The sequence below is a fragment of the Somniosus microcephalus genome, chromosome 11 (genome assembly GCF_052327205.1).
Source record: "Somniosus microcephalus isolate GS21.2 chromosome 11, FLI_Smic_1.0, whole genome shotgun sequence".
Lineage (NCBI taxonomy): Eukaryota > Metazoa > Chordata > Chondrichthyes > Squaliformes > Somniosidae > Somniosus > Somniosus microcephalus.
The window spans coordinates 139,814,381-139,836,540 of NC_140997.1; positions in this window are offsets into that span (position 1 = coordinate 139,814,381).

A 22,160-nucleotide genomic window follows, 5' to 3' on the forward strand; every position below is an offset into this window, starting at 1 on the left:
GACTGAGGGGTATCTTTACAGGACCAAGGGATGTCTTTCAGTAAGCACCCAGCACTGCCTTGAGAGTTATGGTAGCATATTGTGTGCTTCATAACTTTGCAATCAGGAACGCACTGACGGCAGATGTCCCAGGGGATGCCCGAGAGGCTGATGTTGACACTGCTGATGCTGTAGACCTGACCCATGAAGAAAAGGAAGCAGGTGAGGTGACAACAGCTCCTAGACAGATATGAGACAGACTCACTCGGCACCCATTCGCCGATGAATAAAGCAACATTATTTGGAAGCCTCATCCCATCAAAGATCTGCCTCCTCTCATCAAACCTCTCAATGATCTAAGTAAGATCCTTTCTCCTCATAGCTAGCCATCACATCCTAATCCTGAAGCTCAACTTCAGCACCTTACCTGTTCCTCGTTGTCCTACTAGAGAACTAGACATCAAGCATTAGCTACATAAAATAATCCAGTGATTGATTACAATTATTTACAACAATAACTTGCATTTATGTAGCCAAGTGGGGAAAATGCAGTGAATATTTAAGTCCACTAGATGGTGCGGTTCATTTTCCCCTTTAGTAATTTGAACAAGGAGAAAAGGGTTATGGGTAGGACCATGTGATGCCAAAGGAACCTCCCCTTTCTTCACAGCTTCCATTTTCTACATCCAGCGTGAGAGATTGCTCTGAAGAGAGCTGGGGTGAATATGACTTTTGAAATGAACTTATTCTGTGTAAAGTACAACTAAAACAGTATTAAGTGCAACCCAGACATAGTTTTAAAGTGATATTTTTTCCCAAATCCCTCGATACCACGGGGATGCTTGCAGATTGTCCCACCATGTGCTGGTGTTAACACTTGCTAAAATTGTTGTTGAGTCCTTGGGGGCTACGTTGCGAATGAGTTTAATAATCTGTGTTTTCTTGTAAGATGTAACAAGTGATAACGGGACATAAGAATGTATTGTACTATTGGTTTTGTTTTGTATAATGAGTGTTAGCTAACTAAGTAACTGCACCTGTGGTTTGCCTCGTGTTCTGTTCTACAGCAAGCCACTGCCGTATTTTATCGACTGTGTTTTCTTGTATTTGCCGTATTTCCGTCTTTTCCGTATTTTATACAATTAAATGTGGTTTTATGTATTTACAACTACATCCTAAGCCTAGAACCCAAGTTATCAATTCAGAATAAAAAACCCCAGAAAAAAGAAAGTTCTGTGTCCTGTGCTGCTCCATTTCGCCAGGCTACACATTTTGGTACCAGGAGTGGGGTCTGTTAGCTTGGCGTTTCTCAGGCTCGGTAAAGAAAAAATACATAAAATACGGCAGTGGGGGAAGAGCGGTGTGGTGCCAAGTGGACCTGGAGACGGACGGAGAGTGCTGCCTGGGGCTGCTAAGGAGGACCAGACCAGACAGACGGGATCCAGAGGGCGCCAGGACCAATCTGGGAGAGGACCCATCAAGGCACCGAGGAGGGACACGATTGGAGAAGAATCGTCGCAGCTGCCATCCCATTCAGTGGCTTTCAGGGACTTGTGAACTGAGTCAAAATGTTAGAGTCTCCTGATGAGGAGGTTGGAGCTCACACTTCGGATGTTGAGGACAATACCTCTAGTGTGGGTGAGGGCAAACGGATAGATGAACTCAAGTCACAGATTTCAGAGTTGAAAAAAAACCATGACCAAGCAATGGCAATTATTGCCACTCTAGGTAATGGGGCAACCAAGTCATATGTGTATGTACCTAGAGAGCGTCAGATCCAACCATTCAGTGGTGAGGTATCTAAAGATAGTCGTTCAGTTGATGAGTTCATTGAAGAGGTTGAAAGTGTACTACGAGCTAGAGATCAGATTCCTGCAGAGCAGGTAGATTTTATTCGATCTTTGTTGAGGGGGGCAGCCCTACAGGAAATTAGGTTACGGTTGGGTGGAGAGTCTAAGCAGCCCAGTGACCTGTTCAGTTACCTAAGGGGGGCTTTCACCGAAAAACGCAGTGAGTCTCAGCTGTTAGAAACTTTCTATGGACGCAAGCAAGAAGAGGGTGAAGATTTCCTAGAATACTCACATGCACTCTCTCAGATTATTAGAGCTGTGGTAAAGCAATCACCAGATGCTGTGCCAAACACAAAACAGGTTGTCAGAAACAGATTTGTTGATGGTGTTAGAGATCCCTCACTCCGGAGAGAGTTGCGCAAGTTTGTACGAGGCAACCCCCAGTCTACCCTGTTTGATGTACGTGAGGAAGCTGTCTTATGGTCCTTAGAAGACCAGCCCTGTAGCACTAAAGTTGCAAAGAGCAAGAATGTAGTGTGTGACAGTACGGGGAGGGATCTTCAGTGTTCTGCCATTGGGGTACCAGGCAGCCAGGCTGTCACTTTACAGGATGTTCTTAAAGTGGTGGCGGAGCAGGGTAAAGCTATCGGGGAACTAACAGAGGCAGTATGGGGTCTTGCTCTACAGAAGGAAAACACTGGTAATGACAAGGTTGGGAAACCTAGAGCTAAGCCAAAGTTCACTGATGAAGGTCAGCCTATTTGCTTTAAGTGTAATGGGGCGGGACACATTGCCAAACAGTGTCCTCAGAAGCACAAGGTAGCAAACACATCCACCGATACCGGCTGGGGTGCAGGAAAACTAGCTCCCTCGATTGCCATGAGCCGGGCAATGCGAGGAAAACCTGCAGGCTCTCACAACAGTACTTGTATTCGTGACAGATTTCTTGACCGTGCAATAGGTAAATGTCCAGTAGTAGATCTCAAGATTGGCGGGGTTACTGCTAACTGTTTACTGGATACCGGGAGCCAAGTCAGCACTATTACTGAAGGTTTTTTCAGAGAGCACCTACTTGGGAGGGATGAGGATATGCTGTCTACAACCGGGTGGCTTAAGATCACTGCCGCCAACGGGTTGGACGTTCCCTACTTGGGCTCCCTTGAGTTAGACGTTGAAACTATGGGCATAACCTTACCTGAGTGTGGTTTCCTGGTAGTCAAAGAGCATCAGCAGTCACAGCCTGCAGCACCAGGTCTTATTGGTATGAACATCATCAGCCGATGCAGACAACTAGTTCATGCTGAGTTCGACACTACTCTAGGGGGAAAGTTAGATTCAGATTGGAGGGAAGCATTTCAGCAAGTACAACAGTGTAACATCACTCCAAAGTCATCTTCTGTCCATGTAGCTGGTAGGGGTTCTGTACATGTGCCTGCGTCTTCCATAGCTACAGTCTATGTAAAGGGACTTAAAACTCAGTCAGGTGACAGCACTAAAATGCTGTTGGAGCCAGGTAACACACCATTGCCCGGTGGCCTGGTAGTTGTCCCCACTCTAGTTGAATCAAAGGGACATTTATTTCCAGTGCAGGTGGTAAATTTCTCTGAGGAGGATGTGTGGTTAAGCCCCAGGACCAGGCTTGGTATTCCGACTCAGGCAGAGTGTGTAGACAAGGACTCCTGTGAGGTGCGATTTCAATGCATCTCCGCTGACACTGAGGAAGTAACTGTTGGCAGAAAAGAAGGACAGATGACAGACCAAGACATTCAGTTGCTTTTGGACAAACTACACATAGGTGGCACACAGGGCCAACAAGCAGAGTTAGGTGCACTTTTAGCCAGGTATTCGGAAGTATTTGCTTTTAAGGATGAGGACCTAGGCTACACTGATAAAGTTGAGCATGAGATTAACTTGGTAGATGACGTACCAGTTACAGAGCCATACCGTCATGTCCCACCTACACTGTACAAAGAGGTGAGGGACCACATCACTAAGCTTCTAAGAAAGCGTGTCATCCAGGAGAGCAATAGTTCATATGCGTCACCCATAGTGGTAGTTCGTAAGACTGATGAAGACATACGACTATGTGTTGACTTTAGGAAACTAAACTCAAAAACCAGACGTGACGCATTTCCTTTGCCCCGCATTGACAAGAGTTTTGATGCCCTTCATGGTGCAAAGTTCTTCTCGACCATTGATCTTGCAAGTGGGTACCACCAGGTTGCTGTTCGTGAAAGTGACAGGCCTAAGACTGCTTTTACAACTCCTTTTGGCCTTTTTGAGTACCTCAGAATGCCTTTTGGTGGCTGTAATGGACCTGCGACTTTTCAACGACTTATGCAAGCGACTATGAGCGACTTAGTGTTCCACATCCTATTGGTGTATTTAGATGACATCCTTGTGTTCTCTCAGACCTTCCCGGACCATTTAGAGAGGCTTGGGACAGCTCTAAGGCGACTGAAAGAGACAGGCTTGAAAGTAAAGCTTGAAAAGTGTCACTTCCTGCAGCAGGAAGTCAGGTTCCTTGGGCATCAAATTTCAGGGGAGGGTATAGGGACAGATCCAGAGAAAATTGCCGCCGTAAAGAAGTGGCCAGTCCCCAGCAGTCAAAGATCTGAGGTCATTTCTTGGCTTCTGTAGTTATTACAGGAGGTTCATTGAGGATTTTTCTAAACGAGCTGGCCCTCTCCATGACGTAGTCAATGCATGCCTTAGGGAAGACAGCCCAGCAAAAGCAAAACGGTTGTTTGAAGGTTCATGGACAGCTGAGTGCCAAGCTGCTTTCGAACAGTTGAAAGAAAAGCTGATCAGTGCTCCAGTGTTAGGTTACGCAGATTTCACTCAGCCTTTCATTGTAGAGATGGATGCCAGTAACCTAGGATTAGGTGCCATCCTCCACCAGCAGCAGGGAGGTAGGAAGAGAGTGATAGCATATGCCAGTAGGAGGCTCCGTAATGCTGAAAGAAATGACAGAAACTACAGCAGTATGAAACTAGAGCTCCTCACCCTCAAATGGGCTGTTTCAGAGAAATTTCGAGGTTACCTTCTAGGTTCCAAGTTCACTGTCATAACAGATAACAACCCCCTGTGTCACCTTTCTACAGCTAAGTTAGGTGCTGTTGAGCAAAGATGGGTGGCTCAGTTAGCTGTTTTTGACTTTGACGTCAAGTACCGCCCAGGCCGCTGTAATGCAGCAGCAGATGCCCTCTCTAGGCAGCCGTTAGCAGGGGAGCCCGAGTCAGACAGTGGGGATGCAGACTATGATGATTGTATGGCCATATGTAATGCATTCACAAGGGAACAGCTCTAGGACCAGACTTAGTGACAGCAGGAGTCAAGTGCTGTAAAGTCAGACAGATCCGTGTTTCGGACGCAGAAGAAAGTACTGAGCGTAGTGAGTTGCAGGGTAACACACCAACACTTCCCGGTTACTCTAAAGAGGAACTACGTAAGTTTCAGGACACAGACCCCACCCTCAGCGTGTTTAGGAAGTTTTGGGGTGAGCAGCGAAAGCCAACTTACAAGGAGAGGTCGCAGTTATCCAAGCTAGTATTATCCATGTTGAAGCAGTGGCACCGTATTTGTGAGCAAGATGGCTTGTTGTACCGTGTAATCGAGGATGTCCATGTTGGTGAATGTCACCAGCTACTACTGCCCTCTTGTTTGAAAGAAGTCGTGCTTGAAGGTGTGCATGATCGTATGGGCCATCAGGGAATAGAGCGCACACAGAACCTTTTGAGACAGAGATGTTTTTGGGTTGGGATGTATGAGGGTGTGGAACAGTGGGTCAAGAAATGCGAGAGGTGTGTTTTGACAAAAATGCCCCACCCCAAGATACATGCCCCTATGAAATCATTTCTAGCCTCCCGGCCCCTTGAAGTAGTTGCTGTAGATTTCACCATGCTGGAACCGGCCTCTGATGGTCGTGAGAATGTGTTAGTGGTGACAGATGTTTTCACTAAATTCACACAAGCCTTCCCTACTCGGGACCAAAAGGCTGATACCACGGCAAAAGTCCTTCTCAAAGAGTGGTTCATGAAGTATGGGGCCCCAGAAAGATTGCATTCAGACAGAGGTCGAAATTTTGAGAGTGAAATCATTGCCGAGCTGTGTAAGCTTTATGGTGTAAAGAAAACCCGCACTACCCCACACCACCCGGAAGGAAATGCTCAATGTGAGAGATTCAACAGATCTTTACATGATCTTTTGCGTACACTGCCTCCAGAAAAGAAACGCCGCTGGCCTGAGCACTTATCTGAGTTGGTGTATGCCTACAATGTAACACCCCATGCTACGACTGGCTACTCACCGTACTATCTGCTTTTCGGGGTTCATCCACACCTTCCTGTAGATGCTTTATTAGGTCAGGAGCAAGTGTTAGACAAGAAACATGAGTGGTTGGTTGTCCACCAAGAGCGTTTGAATGAGGCACATGCAAGGGCAAGAGAGTACACTGAAAAGAAATCAGCTCAAAGAATTGAACTTAACAAAGACAAAGTGTACTGTCCAACCATTGAGGTGGGTCAGCTGGTATACTTACGACACAGGCCTTTGGGTAGGAACAAAATTCAGGATGCTTGGGGTCCTACTGTGTACAGAGTGGTGGAGGTACAGGGCACTACACATGCAGTTGAGCCTTTAGAGGGCGGTCCTTTAAAAAGGGTCCATAGAGTTAATCTTAGGCCATGTGTTACCCCTGTCCCTGATCCTAGGCAGATGAGAACCAAGTCCCCTGTCACCGTACCCCCTGTCACTCTTTTGACAGAATCGTTGCCAGAGCCCTCTGATACTGAGTTTGTTGTGGTAGAGGAAGTCACCTATCCAGAGTTAACTCAGGAGGAAAAAGTAAACAATGATCCTGTTGGTAACGCCCAAGAGGTACAGGAATCAGAGGCTGTTTCTGAGCCAGAGCATTCAGATCCTTCTGAGTGTGGGACTGAGGTTGAGGTACCCATTCCGGCTCCTCGCAGAACTAAAAGAGCCAATGCTGGGGTAAACCCTAACCCGTACCATTTGCCTCAGTCAGCCTGTAATGCAGTCTCACTCAGTCCTGAGGAGTTCGCTCATGTTTTATCTAGCCTGGGTGCTGCATTTTTTCGAGAAGCTGTAAAAGAAGTTAAAAACTGGTGCTAAGTCACCGAGGACGTTGACTTTAAAGCAGGGGAGAATGTAGCCAAGTGGGGAAAATGCAGTGAATATTTAAGTCCACTAGATGGTGCGGTTCATTTTCCCCTTTAGTAATTTGAACAAGGAGAAAAGGGTTATGGGTAGGAGCATGTGATGCCAAAGGAACCTCCCCTTTCTTCACAGCTTCCATCTTCTACATCCAGCGTGAGAGATTGCTCTGAAGAGAGCTGGGGTGAATATGACTTTTGAAATGAACTTATTCTGTGTAAAGTACAACTAAAACAGTATTAAGTACAACCCAGACATAGTTTTAAAGTGATATTGTTTCCCAAATCCCTCAATACCACGGGGATGCTTGCAGATTGTCCCACCATGTGCTGGTGTTAACACTTGCTAAAATTGTTGTTGAGTCCTTGGGGGCTACGTTGCGAATGAGTTTAATATTCTGTGTTTTCTTGTAAGATGTAACAAGTGATAACGGGACATAAGAATGTATTGTACTATTGGTTTTGTTTTGTATAATGAGTGTTAGCTAACTAACTAACTGCACCTGTGGTTTGCCTCGTGTTCTGTTCTACAGCAAGCCACTGCCGTATTTTATCGACTGTGTTTTCTTGTATTTGCCGTATTTCCGTCTTTTCCGTATTTTATACAATTAAATGTGGTTTTATGTATTTACAACTACATCCTAAGCCTAGAACCCAAGTTATCAATTCAGAATAAAAAACCCCAGAAAAAAGAAAGTTCTGTGTCCTGTGCTGCTCCATTTCGCCAGGCTACACATTTACATAGCACCTTTAATGTAGTAAAACGTCCCAAGGTGTTTCACAGGAGTGTAATTAAACAAATTTTGACACTGAGCCACGTAAGGAGATATTAAGACAGGTGATGAAAAGCTTGGTCAAAGAGGTAGGTTTTAAGGAGCGTCTTCAAGGAGAAGAGTGAGGCGGAGAGGTTTAGGGAGGGAATTCCAGAGCTTAGGGCCTAGACAGCTGAAGGCGTGGCTGCCAATGGTGGGGCAAAGGAAATCAGGAATATGCAAGAGGCCAGAATTGGAGGAGCATAGAGATCTTGTAAGGCTGGAGGAGGTTACAGAGATAGGGAGGGGCGAGGGCGTGCATGCTAGCACCATCAATTGGTTTTGTCACCGTGCACACCCCTTATGACCACGTGATTTCCCTCTTCTTCTACATGCCACCTGAGATCCTCAGGTCTGAGATGTAGATGTCTTCTGCAAAATATTATGAATCCCATGGGATGGAGGTGGCGCTTCTCTTAAGGCTGGGATGGAAAAGGGACAGATTGATCTCTGTCCTGACCTCAACAGCCTGGTCCTGCAAAGATGAAGGGTAGTTGATGGGGGGCTCCTCTGTGCTACTACCATGAGGGGAATTGGCCTCTTCCCTGTTAAGTCTGTGCGTTATATTGAGAATTACTACACAGACCACAAGAATAAACTTTAACAGGTCTTTACTAGTTGAAGGTCAGGGAGGAACTGCCCAATAAATCATTACACAGCACTTATATACCGGTGTGGTCACCACCGGTATTACAGTATACAGCAGCCAAGATAAAGTAGTGCAACTCTTAAAATAGTTCTCTTAAGGTGGAACGGCTACATACACTACAATCCTCCCTTTTTAGCTTAACCGTATATATTCCCCATTAAACATAACATCATAACATCTATACACAACTTCATGTAAAAACAGTTCACAGATTCAGTCTCTGAGGCGGCGCCTCCTGCGCTTCCTGACTCGGTCCAGATAACACCTCGATGGTGTAGTAGTTTTCGGTGGTGTAGTAGGTTCTTGTTGCTGGGGTGACTCATCTAATAGTCCTTCACTGGACTTAACAGCTTGAACTTCCTTAACTTCAGAACCAGCATTGCTGATTTCTAAAGGCTCGAGTACCTTGGGAAGTTTTCCTACTTCTAGACTGATTTGGCTCAGTTCGGAGGGACCACGTGCGTGACCTGGTAGGGGTGATAATGGTTCAGATGAGTCATCATCTTCTGCTCCTTCTCTATTGTCTTCTATTTCCTCCATGCCCAGCTGGACGTTAGCCAACTTTTGTTCCAAATCCAGACATCTCTCCTGAAGAGACTTCTTCATGTGTTCAGCTTCATCCAGCTTTTGCTGGGCTTCCTGCAAGTCTTTTACTAATGACATCATTTGTGATTTCAATACTTCAACTTCATTCGGAGATTGATTGTTCGGACTATTCAATCCCTCTACTGGAGCAGCTGTTTCAGCATTCTGTTGTTCTACATTGACGTGAGTCAGCGTACTCTTGGCATCCAAGGGCTTCTCTGCTGCAATCTTCTCAGTCTGTGTTGCAACCTCAGCTGTTTCAATAACTTTTGAGAGCTCCGAACCTCTTTCCTTTGAAGATTGAAGCTCGTGTTCAAGTTTTTCCAATTTCAGAGTCTTGTCCCTCAGCATATGAAGGAGTTGGCTGACCGTTAACTCTTCTGACATCAGACGTTTCCCAGTATCGTCGTCATGTGTTGTTGACGTATAGGCTGCAGGGCTGTTTGTAACCTTGCACTGGGGCTCCTTTGTTGCTTTTAATTCGCCATCATCCGCAGCCTCCACCATTCGAATTTCAACAAATGAATCGTCCGGTGATGCTGCACCCAACTTCAGTAGGAGCTCGGAATTCATGGCAACCAAATCAGCCTTTTCTGCCTGCAACCTGCTAACAAGCGCCTTCAGTTGCTGAACATCTTGCTCCACCAGATTAGAGCACGCACCTTCAGAAACCGAATCAGCTTTGATTCGTTTGGCCTCCTCGCGCAGACGGTTTGTGTGTTCCTGCTCCATTTTCTCCATCAGCTGCTTCTGCTGTCTTCCCAGATTCTCCAACTCTGTGTCAAAGAACTTTTTCTTTGCATTCATCTCTTGCTCAAAACGGCGAATCATTTGTTCTAATTGCTGTTGTAGTTTGAAATTGAGTTGAGTTCGAGCCCGGTGTTCCTCAGAAATGTGCATGTCTGTAGACTGGACAGACTCAGAATTCTCTGTCAAACTATGTTGTTGTTGTTCAGTGGAATTCTGTTCTGATACTTTGTCCTCTTCTGAAGCATTTATGCACTCCTTCGTTTTTCCATCATTAGTCTGCAAGTCCATTTTAGACTTGTCTTTTGCACATGGGCTGGTCTTACCATCATCAGTTCCAGAGTCTGAGCTGATTGTCTTCACCGAGTTCTCACTCTCTGCTTTGTCACTGTCACTGCTGCCTATGCCCTCATCCAATATTCTGGACAATCGTTCAGGTTTGACATCTTTTCTTTTTCCGGAATCTACCGTCATTGCTTTTAGGGAGTGCCAGTCCATATTTATTTTCTTGATCCACTCCCGTCCCAGAAGTGGTGGACCTCCCTCAGATAGTACATATAAGTCCATTCCTTGGTGTTCTTTGCCCTTGTGTCTCACCTTGACTTTTATCTTTCCGATGGGGTATACTCTTTGCCCCGTGTATGTCTGCAATACTATCTCCGTATCCCGTAGGGGAATATGTGTGAATAACTTTTTGTAATCTTGCTTATTCATGACCGTCAACGCCGATCCGGTATCCAATTCCATCTTCACGTGGACTCCTGCTATCGGCAGTGTGACCCAGATAGTTTGTCGGTCAGCTTCCTTACTCACATTGTGAATTCTCAGACTACTCAGTTCCTGGCTGTTGGAGTCCGAATCCGAATTCTGTTCATCCGAACTCTTCTCAGCCACCTTATGTACCTTTCTGCACTTTTCCTGCGGTGACTTTTTGTTGCTGGTCTTCCTTCCCAACCGGCATACTTTAGCTATGTGACCAAGCTTGCCACATTTTCTACATTCCTGGTTTTTAAACCAGCATTGGTTCTGATCGTGTGTTGTCTTCCCACAACGATAACATTTCATTGTACCCAAAGCCATTTGATCTACGCCGAGTACCGCTGCCTTCAGCTGCATTTCCGCAGTGCCTCTCGCTGCGGCTTCGTGCGATGCTGCAATAGAGACAGCCTTATCAAGTGTAAGATCATTCTCTTCAAGCAGCCGCTTTTGTGTTCCTTCTTTCGACAATCTGCACACGAATTTGTCTCTCAGTGCCTCTGTCAGACTTTCCCCAAACTGACAGTATTTCGCTAGCTTACGCAGTTCAATTAAGTACTCCGCGTTGCTTTCCTCTTTCAGTTGCGTCCTCGCATAAAATTTAAATCGTTCCGCCAACATCAGCGGTGTGGGGTTCAAATGATCCTTCAGGACAGCAACAATATTAGCGAAAGTCTGATCCGCCGGTTTAGCTGGTGATAGAAGATGCTTCAATAGCCCGTATGTCTTTGCACCCATTGAGTTTAGTAAGGTTAGTGCTTTATCTTCATTTGATATTTTATTTGCCTTACAATATATCTCTATGCGTTCTACATACGTGGCCCAATCTTCAACATCGGGATCGAAATCGTTGATGTTACCACGCTTAGGCGTCCTCGCAATCTTCTTGAGAAAACAAAAAGGAATTTTTCTTTAACTTTGTTTTTTTTCAAAATGGCGGTTTCCCGCGCTTGTCTTCTTCCCCGCCTCCGAAAATGGCGGCTTCCCGCACTTGTCTTCTTCCCCGCCTCCGAAAATGGCGGCTGAGTTCTCCGCGGTTTTTAATTTTTTTTTTTAATTTTCTCCCGTGCAAGCGGTTCTTGAATCGTGCCTCCCAGCCCCTCTTGCAGTCTGGTCCTTTCCCCCCCCCGGCTACGGCTGAGTTCTCCGCGGTTTTATTTTTTTTAAATTTTCTCCCGCGCCTTTTGCTGTCCCGGTCGCTGCGCCTCGCGGCCTCGGTAGCTGCCCGGCCTTTTTCACCGGTCGCGGTCGAGCTTGCTCTCGACGCTGTTGCATCTCCCAGCCCGCTTGCAGCCCGGTCTCTCACACCGGCTGCGTTTGCATTCACCGCGGCTTCCGTGCCTTACGCTGCCCCAGTCTCAGCGCCTCTGGCCCCGACTTCTGTCCGGCTCTTTTCCCCGGCCGTGGTCGAGTTCTCCGCCCGTATATCCTCCGATCTTCCCTCCCCTATTTCACAGCCAACGTGGCCGACTTGCTCTCATCGCTGATCGGCTTACCCACCACCGTGATAGAAGGGATGATCCTGCCTGTTGCTGACGGAAGGCTTCGTGTCAGAATTCTTCCTGTGCTCTGCAGACCCGAGTCTTTTCTCAGCAGAATGATGAGGGCGGATGCCTCTTCTCGACGCCCGTTCAACTGCCTTGGATATATCTCTGCCGCAGGGTAAGATCGTACTCGTCGCCACTGTTAAGTCTGTGCGTTATATTGAGAATTACTACACAGACCACAAGAGTAAACTTTAACAGGTCTTTACTAGTTGAAGGTCAAGGCGGAACTGCCCAATAAGTCATTACACAGCACTTATATACCGGTGTGGTCACCACCGGTGTTACAGTATACAGCAGCCAAGATAAAGTAGTGCAACTCTTAAAATAGTTCTCTTAAGGTGGAACAGCTACATACACTACATTCCCCTTCACTATAACTTACTGTTACTGTCACCTGGCTCACTGCTGTAGCTCCTGAAGGCTAGGACTACAATCCCCAGCATGCACCACACCTATTCCACATGGTATCCTGTGAAGAAGCACAGACTCAGAAATGTAATGAGTGACAATCCCAGAGGATAGTCATTGGACCGTGTACAACTTCATTTTTAACTTCAATGGAAACAAAAATCGGGAGAGGTGTGAAACGGTCTGCCAACTCGCTATCTCCTGTTCTACACGATCACACAAAGTCAAGATCTGCTCCAGTGAGTCATGGAGTAGCACAGAGAGAGAGACGGGAGTCTGACCCACAAACTTTGTATTTGTTTTGATGATGTTGTAGGAATGTCTAGTTCCTATCCAAAGACTGAGGTCCACTCAGGCGATCAAACAAAACGAAGTTTAATGGAAACTAACAGGTTTAAACAAGTAACTGCAGGAGAACATCGAGTGTAGGTCTGTTCAGTTCGGAGGCTCCACGAGGACTGCTCGGGCGGTCCCGTGGTTGACGTCACGACGTCATCACGTTCTTCCCGCCAGTGGGGGATCACGTGATGAACGGCATGACGTCATCGCGTTTACCCGCGCTGTTAAAGTAATCACGCTCTGTGCAAGTAAACAGTATAAATAAAGATACAGACACAGGCTGCAGCTAACATGTTGTTAAAGGGAATTATATACAAACGATCTGAGTCCTTTAGTGGCTCCGCTACATGCGCCCCCCCAGAATTGCCTTTAACAGCAAAAGTGAGAAGGCGAGGAGGCCTGACAAGCCTGTCCGAGCAGCTTCTGTAACCCTGAAGTGGAAGCTGATGGCCGGTGGTCGAGCTGTCGGGCGGTTGTGGTGTAGCTGGCATGGCGACTGTGGGCGGTCGGCCCCGTTTTGGCGGTTGAGCGATTTCGACTGGGCAGTCCAGGTCTAAGTGTGCCAGCTTCAACCGGTCAACCGAAATATAGTCCGGTTTACCTCCGATATCGACCGAAAAGGTTTTGTCTCCCGGCTCTATGACGCGGAAGGGACCAGTGTACGGAGGCTTGAGCGGATCCCGGTGAGCGTCGTGGCGGATAAACACGTACTCGGCGCTTTTCAGCTCAGTTGGGACGTGGGAGCTCTGTAAGCCGTGATGCGACATAGGCACTGGAGCGAAACATCTGGCCGCTTCCTGGTGGCTGATGAGTTGCTGGGATATGGACCATGGCTCTGTTGGAGACGGGAGGAAATCTCCGGTACTCGTAGCGGCTGGCCATATACGAGTTCTGCCGAGGACGATTGCAAATCTTCTTTGGGCGCCGTACGAAGACCCAAAAGGACCCAGGGAAGTCTGTCCACCCATCCCGCACCTTGAAGACTGGCCCGCAGAGCAGCTTTGAGCGACCTGTGGAATCGCTCGCACAGGCCGTTCGCCTGTGGATGATAGGCGGTGGTGCGACGTAGTTTGGTGCCAAGCCCCTGAGCCACAGCGTTCCAGAGCTCAGAGGAAAACTGCGGTCCACGATCGGAAGAGATGTCCAATGGTACCGCGAAACGAGCAACCCAAGAGGAGATGAAAGCTCTGGCTACGTCTGCCGAAGTGGTGGAAACCAAAATAACTGCCTCTGGCCATGTCGTGGTGCGGTCTACCATTGTGAGGATGTGTGTAAAACCTTGAGAAGGTGGAAGCGGCCCCACGAGGTCCACATTCACGTGGTCGAATCGACGCTCCGGAACAGCGAAAGTGGCCAATGGAGCTTTTACATGACGCTGTACCTTAGCCTTTTGGCAGACCACGCAGGTGTTGGCCCAGTTGCGGACATCCATGTGCATACCCCTCCAGACAAATTTTTACGACATCAGCCTTTGCGAGGCCTTCATGCCAGGGTGTGACAACCCGTGTATGGCGTCGAACACTTTTCGGCGCCAGGCGACTGGTACGATAGGGCGGGAGCTCCCATGGAGACGTCGCAAAGTAGCATGGTGCCTGCGGCATGGAATTTGACATCGGCCGCTTGGAAGCTAGAGGGGCTGGTCCTGTATACTTGGACCTCTGGGTCCGAGGCTTGATCCGCAGCCATGAGGGCATAGTCGATTCCGAGTTGGACTGCGTGAACAGTCGCGCGAGAGAGGCAATCCGCCACCAGGTTGTCTTTGCCGGACAAATGCTGAATGTCCGTGGTGAATTCTGAAATGAACGTCAGGTGACGTTGTTGCCGAGCTGACCACAGTTCGGCGATCTTGGCCATAGCGTACGTTAGTGGCTTGTGGTCTACAAAAGCCGTGAACGGATGTCCCTCTAGTAAGAACCGGAAATGGCGGATGGCTAGAAAAAGGGCCAGCAACTCCCGGTCGAAAGTGCTGTACTTTCTTTCATTTCGCCGTAGTTGACGGCTGAAAAACGCCAGCGGTTGCCACGTCCCATTCACCCACTGTTCCTGCACTGCGCCGATTGCGTAGTCCGACACGTCGGTGGTAAGGGCAATGGTGGCACTTGGAAGCGGGTGCGCCAGCATGGTTGCATTGGCCAAGGCGCCTTTGGTGTCGACGAACGCCCGGTCCATCTCGGCCGTCCAGCTGACTGGATCCTTACTGGACTTGGCCTTGAGGGCCTCGTACAAGGGCTGCATAAGCAGAGCCACCTTAGGGACGAACCGGTGATAAAAATTGACCATCCCGAGGAACTCCAGTAGGGCCTTGATGGTCTGCAGGCGCGGGAAAGATGTAACCGCCTCAACCTTCGTCTGTAAGGGAATTGCGCCGTCTGATGTGATGCAGTGGCCCAAGAAATCAATCCGCTGCAGGCCGAACTGGCACTTGGCCGGGTTCATAATCAAACTGTGTTGACTGAGGCATGTGAAGAGGGTGTGCAAATGGCAGAAGTGCTCCTCTTTGCTAGGGCTGGCGATGAGGATGTCGTCGAGGTAGACGAAAAGGAATTTTAGGTCCCGAAGCATGGAGTCCATCAAGCGCTGGAAAGCCTGTGCAGCGTTCTTCAAGCCAAACAGCATCTGCAGAAATTCAAACAGGCCCAATGGGTGATGACTGCGGTTTTCAGGACGTCTTGCGGGTGCACGGGGACCTGGTGGTAACCACGGACGAGGTCGACTTTTGAAAAAAAAGTATTTCCCATCAAATGGGCCGAGAAATCTTGAATATGCGAGATCGGGTACCGATCAGGAGTAGTGGCGTCATTCAGGCGTCGGTAGTCGCCGCATGGCCGCCATCCGCCGCCGGGTTTCGGAACAAGGTGGAGAGGTGAAGAACTGGGACTATTCAACCGGCGAATAATCCCCAGCCGCTCCATCGTGTCGAACTCCGCTTTCGCAGCCGCGAGCTTGCCGGGTTCGAGTCGTCAGGCCCGTGCGTAAACCGGGCTGCCGGTAGTGGTGATGTGATGTTCTACACCATGTTTAGTGGCCGAGGAGGAGAAAGTGGGGCTGGTCAGATCTGGGAACTCTCCGAGAAGGCGAGTGAAGTCGTCTGGAGGTGGAAATGCACTGGAGACAGTGTGCGGCACGGCGTTACCGCGGTGGCATGGGATGGAGTGGAACATGGCCGCATTGATCAACCGGCGGTGCATGACATCGACCAGTAGGCCGTTGGTGCACAAAAAATCCGCCCCAAGGATGGCCTGCGTGACTTTGGCCGTGATGAATTCCCAGTGGAAGCGCCAGCCACCGAAACACACCTGGACCCGCCGCCTTCCGAAGGTCCGAATGGCTGTGCCATTAGCCGCCGCGAGGGCGGGGCCGTGGCCCCCAGCAAGTGTATCGAGATTTGACGCAGGAAGGATGCCACACTGCGTCCCGGTGTCGCAAAGGAAACGTCGACCAGATAGGGAGTCGGTGATGAAGAAAAGCTTCCCTGAATTTCCGATGGCCATCGCAGCCACAGGGCGCTCGTTGGACCCGATCCTCTTTCGCCAGGGTGGCTGTAGATGTTTTTCTTTTTTGAGCGAAAAACTGCAGGGAGGGCGGCAGCATCTTGCTTTCGCGCCAAAATGGGCGTGGTAGAAGCACAATCCCGCTGATTGAGGGGCTGGAGCAGCGTCTGTGGGGGATGGGCGCCTCGTGGCCGCACAGTGCTGTTGTGTCACCGTGAAAATCTTGTCCGCTTCGGCAGCAAGCTCCACACAGTCTGTGACTTCAGACCTGGCTAGGGCAGCCTGAACTTGCTCCAGGAGTAGGCAGAGGAATAGCTCCCTGAAGAGGAAACATTCCGGTTCGGAACCGAGGAGCGTGAGCATCTGACTCATGAGCTCGGACGGCTTGGAGTCCCCGAGGCTGGGCATAGCGAGCAGCCGGCGGGCGCGCTCCGACTTCGTGAGCCCAAAGACCTGCAGCAACCGCGCCTTTAACGTGTCATACTTGCGATCAGTAGGCGGACTACCGAGTAGGCTGACGAATCGTGAGTCTGTGGCACAGTCGAGGGCGGAGACCACGTAATAATAATGGATCTGATCCACAACGATGTCCCTGATGGCGAACTGGGCTTCAGCCTGGATGAACCACGTGGCTGGTTGTTGCTCCCAGAACTGCGGTAGCTTCAAGGTAACGGCGTTCGCTTCCATGTTGAGTACCTTCTGCGAAAACCGTTCGCAAAAGCTGGGGTCACCAATGTAGGAATGTCTAGTTCCTATCCAAAGACTGAGGTCCACTCAGGCGATCAAACAAAATGAAGTTTAATGGAAACTAACAGGTTTAAACAAGTAACTGCAGGAGAACATCGAGTGTAGGTCTGTTCAGTTCAGAGGCTCCACGAGGACTGCTCGGGCGGTCCCGTAGTTGAAGTCACAACGTCATCACGTTCTTCCCGCCAGTGGGGGATCACGTGATGAACTGCGTGACGTCATCGTGTTTACCCGCGCTGTTAAAGTAATCACACTCTGTACAAGTAAACAGTATAAATAAAGATACAGACTCAGGCTGTAGCTAACACGTTGTTAAAGGGAATTATATACAAATGATCTGAGTCCTTCAGTGGCTCCGCCACAATGTCATCATAACCTGTTGTTTGATATTCTCATTGTTTCCCAATACCTCAGAATCGTAGAACTCCTCATCTCGCTCAACCTTCCCTCCCTGGCAGTATCTGCAGCCATTTAAACTCAAGATTGACCTCACCTAACTACAACTACCTGATTTGACTTGCCAGCTGGCAACTAGGCCTCTGTCCAGGATTTGAGAGTCGGTGACTGTGCTGTATAACCAGTTCCAGGGCAGACTTTGGCGGTGGTGTTCTGGACCGTGGGCCTTGAACCTTCCCTTGGGTTTCTCAATGAAAAATAACATTTAATTTCTATTCCTTCCCAAACCCCAGCTTTCTCCCCTCTTGTTCCGAAGACTTGACCCTTCCTGGGTTACAATTGGATGGTGGCAGCTGCCCTCTAGTACCTTCCCCAAGTGGCCATTTTTTATGAATGAGCCTAGATAGAGGTCAGAGGTCATCATCGTCAAGCCTGGTACTGAGTGTCAGCCGTGGCTCAGTGGGTAGCACTCTCACCTCAGAGTCAGAATGTTGTGGGTTTAAGTCTCACTCCAGAGACTTGAGCACAGGCTGACACTCCAGTGCAGTACTGAGGGAGAGCTGCACTGTCAGAGGTACTGTCTTTCAGATGAGACGTTAAACCGAGGCTCTGTCTGCTCTCAGGTGGACGTAAAGGATCCCACGGCACTATTTTGAGGAAGAGCAGGGGAGTTATCCCCGGTGTCCTGGCCAATATTTATCCCTCAATCACTAAAACAGATTATCTGGTCATTATTTGTGGGAGCTTGCTGTGCGCAGATTGGCTGCCACGTTTTCTACATTACAACAGTGACTACACTTCAAAAAGTACTTAATTAGCTGTAAAGCGCTTTGGAACCTCCAGTGGTTGTGAAAGGCACTATAAATATCCAAGTCTTTCTTTCTCACCTGGTGCCTGCACACACACAGGTTCCCAAGCAGGGATTGTTGGATAATAATCAGGAGTGGGAAACCTGGATGATTTTCCCCCTCTCCCTATTACAAAGAAACGGAAGGCAACTGAAGTCCCCGACTACCTGCCCAGCTGAGAACAACTAACTCAGCCCAGACTGGGGATTGAACCTGGGCCTTTCCTGTATCAGTGCCACCCTGGGCCGTTTACTTCCCATTAATGTTCTAGGTGAATCTACTTTCTATGTTCTTCACGGGTTGAGGTGAGTATCTGAAACGTTAACCTGACTTTCCTCTTTCAGGTGTTGAAACTCCTGCTGCATATGTTTTTTTTTGATTCATTGATGGGATGTGGGCGTCGCTGGCTAGGCCTGCATTTAGTGCCCATCCCTAATTGCCCTTGAGAAGATGGTGGTGAGCCGCCTTCTTGAACCGCTGCAGTCTATATGGTGTAGGTACACCCACAATGCTGTTAGGAAGGGAGTTCCAGGATTTTGGCCCAGCGACAGTGAAGGAACGGCGATACAGGTCCAAGTCAGGATGGTGTGTGGCTTGGAGGGGAACTTGTAGGTGGTGATGTTCCCATGCGTCTGCTGCCCTTGTCCTTCTAAGTGGTAGAGGTCGTGGGTTTGGAAGGTGCTGTTGAAGGAGCTTTGGCGAGTTGCTGCAGTGCATCTTGTAGATGGTACACACTGCAGCCACAGTGCACCGGTGGTGGAGGGAGTGAATGTTGAAGGTGGTGGATGGAGTGCCAATCAAGCGGGCTGCTTTATCCTGAATGGTGTCAAGCTTCTTGAGTATTGTTGGAGCTGCACTCATCCAGGCAAGTGGAGAGTATTCCATCACACTCCTGACTTGTGCCTTGTAGATGGTGGAAAGGCTTTGGGGAGTCAGGAGGTGAGACACTCGCTGCAGAATTCCCAGCCTCTGGCCTGCTCTTGTAGCCACAGTATTTATATGGCTGGTCCAGTTCAGTTTCTGATCAATGGTAACCCCCAGGATGTTGATAGTGGGGGATTCAGCGATGGTAATGCCATTGAATGTCAAGGGGAGATGGTTAGAGTCTCGCTTGTTGGAGATGGTCATTGCCTGGCACTTGTGTGGTGCGAATGTTACTTGCCACTTGTCAGCCCAAGTCTGAATGTTGTCCAGGTCTTGCTGCATATGGACATGGACTGCGTCAGTATCTGACGAGTCTCGAATGGTGCAATCATCAGTGAACATCCCCACTTCTGACCTTATGATGGAGGGAAGGTCATTGATGAAACAGCTGAAGATGGTTGGGCCTAGGACACTGCCCTGAGGAACTCCTGCAGTGATTGTAATGATATCAGCAAATAGTGATGGTATTTACCTGTTTGATTATGATGCCTCACCAGCATAATTGCATGTATTGATTATTTATGCCTGACCAGCAGAGGGCATGTGAGAGAGGCAGTTTAGTTTAGTTTTAGTTTCACTTTAGATGGATCTCTAAGATGGTGTCTCCTGTTTAGCTGTTAACTGAGTTGAACATACTTTAGATTAAAGTCATTCTCTTTCATGAATGTGTCGTCATTGAACCCACATACAAATCGATACATGGTGTCAGAAGTGATTGAAAGAGATGAAGAGGAAAAATCTGAAGTTAAATCAGCTCTCCACATATTAGCAAGCCAAAAGAGAACATCGTTACTTACCATTGGAGAATAGCTAACGAAGTGAAAAAATGGAAGGCTTACACCCACCGGCGAAGCTTCAGTTGACAGGTAATGTGGCTGAAAATTGGAGAAGGTTCAAACAACGTTTGGAGTTGTATTTATCAGCAATCAGAGCTGACAAGAAAAGTGATAAAATGAAAGCGTCAGTGTTCTTACATGTCGTGGGTGATGAAGCGCTGGAGGTGTATAATAACTTCACATTCGCTGCTGATGGAGACAAAATGAAGTTGGATAAAATAATGGAACAGTTTGAGGCCAACTGCATACCTAAACGTAACGTGATGTTTGAGAGGCATAGATTTTTCACATGTGTACAGAAAACGGGAGAGACTATTGATCTTTAACAAAAAGAGCGCCAATGTGAAAAAAGAGGTGTGGCCAGCGAACAAAAATGAAAGGGACAATCGAAAGTCATGTAGTCGATGCGGTACACAGCATCCACCAAAAAAGTGTCCAGCATATGGTAAAACATGCAATAGTTGCAACAAAAACAACCATTATGCCCGTTGCTGTAAGAACCAAGCGCAACAAAGCAAGGTCCATACAGTAGATGAAAGCGCGATAGAGGAGTTCTATGTAGATGTTGTGTCTGAAAACAAAGAAGAAAAAAGAGACTGGATGTTGACACTAAAAGTGAATGACATACGCATTCCATTTAAATTGGATACTGGAGCACAAGTTAATGTGATATCAGAGACTGATTTTAAGAAAATTAGACCCAGACCAAAGATACATGGAATAAAAGTGAAAGTGACAGGATACTCAGGTACTAATATACCAGTGAAAGGAAGATGCATTGTCAAAGTAACACACAAGGACAGAGAGCACATGCTAGCATTAATCGTGGTGCCAAAGGATGTGCAAGCCATACTAGGTTTAAAAGCCTGTGAGAGACTGAACCTGGTAAAGAGAGTCCTCGTTGTGGAAAGCGAAGGAGAGACAGTCTATGATGAACTCATGAAAGAGTACAACGACCTATTTAAGGGTCTAGGCTGCCTTCCAGGAGAACACACGACCAGAGTAGATAAAAGTATGCCAACGGTCATACATCCATGCAGAAAAGTTCCGTTTGCTCTTCAAAAGCAACTGAAGGCAGAGTTGGACAGGATGGAAAGCCTGAACGTGATTCAGAAGATAGATGAGCCAACTGAGTGGGTGAGTTCCCTCGTCGTTGTGGACAAAAAGAACTGAAAGCTCAGAATTTGCCTGGATCCAAGAGATCTAAACAGAGCAATAAAGAGAGAGCACTTCAAGCTTCCTACACGTGAGGAAATCATGTCACAGTTTTCAAATGCAAAGTATTTCAGCAAGTTAGATGCATCATCAGGATTTTGGCAGATGAAGCTGGACGAGGCAAGTTCAAGACTGTGCACGTTCAACAGTCCATTTGGCAGATACAGATTCCTAAGGTTACCACTTGGCATTGCCTCAGCTCCTGAAGTGTATCACAAAACTATCCATATGATCTATGAGCATCTGGTGGGAGTTGATACATCAATGGATGACATCATAGTATGGGGAACCACGAGAACTGAGCATGACGAGAGACTGAAAAAAGTGCTGGAAGCAACAAGGAAAACAAACCAGAAGCTGAATAGAGAGAAATGCCAGCTCGGGGTGACAGAACTGACATTCGTGGGAGATATCCTTAGCAGTGAGGGCATCAGACCAGATCCCAGAAAGGTGTCCGCCATTGAGAATATGCCAAAGCCACAATGCAAAAAGGACGTGCAGAGGTTTAATGGAATGATCAACTCCATGGGTAAATTCATATCCAACCTCTCAGAAAAGATGGCGCCACTGAGAAGACTAACTGAAAAGAACATAGAATGGGAATGGAATCATGAGCATGAGAAGTCATGGAGCGATCTAAAGAAACTGCTCACAGAGGAACCAGTTCTGAAGTTTTATGACCCAGCGAGACCCATCAAGATATCATCAGATGCATCACAAAGTGGGCTCGGTGCCGTTCTTCTGCAAAAATATGACTACTGGCAACCTATTGCATATGCATCGCGCTCAATGACAGACGCGGAGACGCGATATGCTCAAATAGAAAAGGAGCTGCTCAGCATCACATACGCCTGTGAAAGATTTCACCAGTTTGTGGCAGGACAAGCAATCAGTGTAGAGACTGACCATAAGCCCTT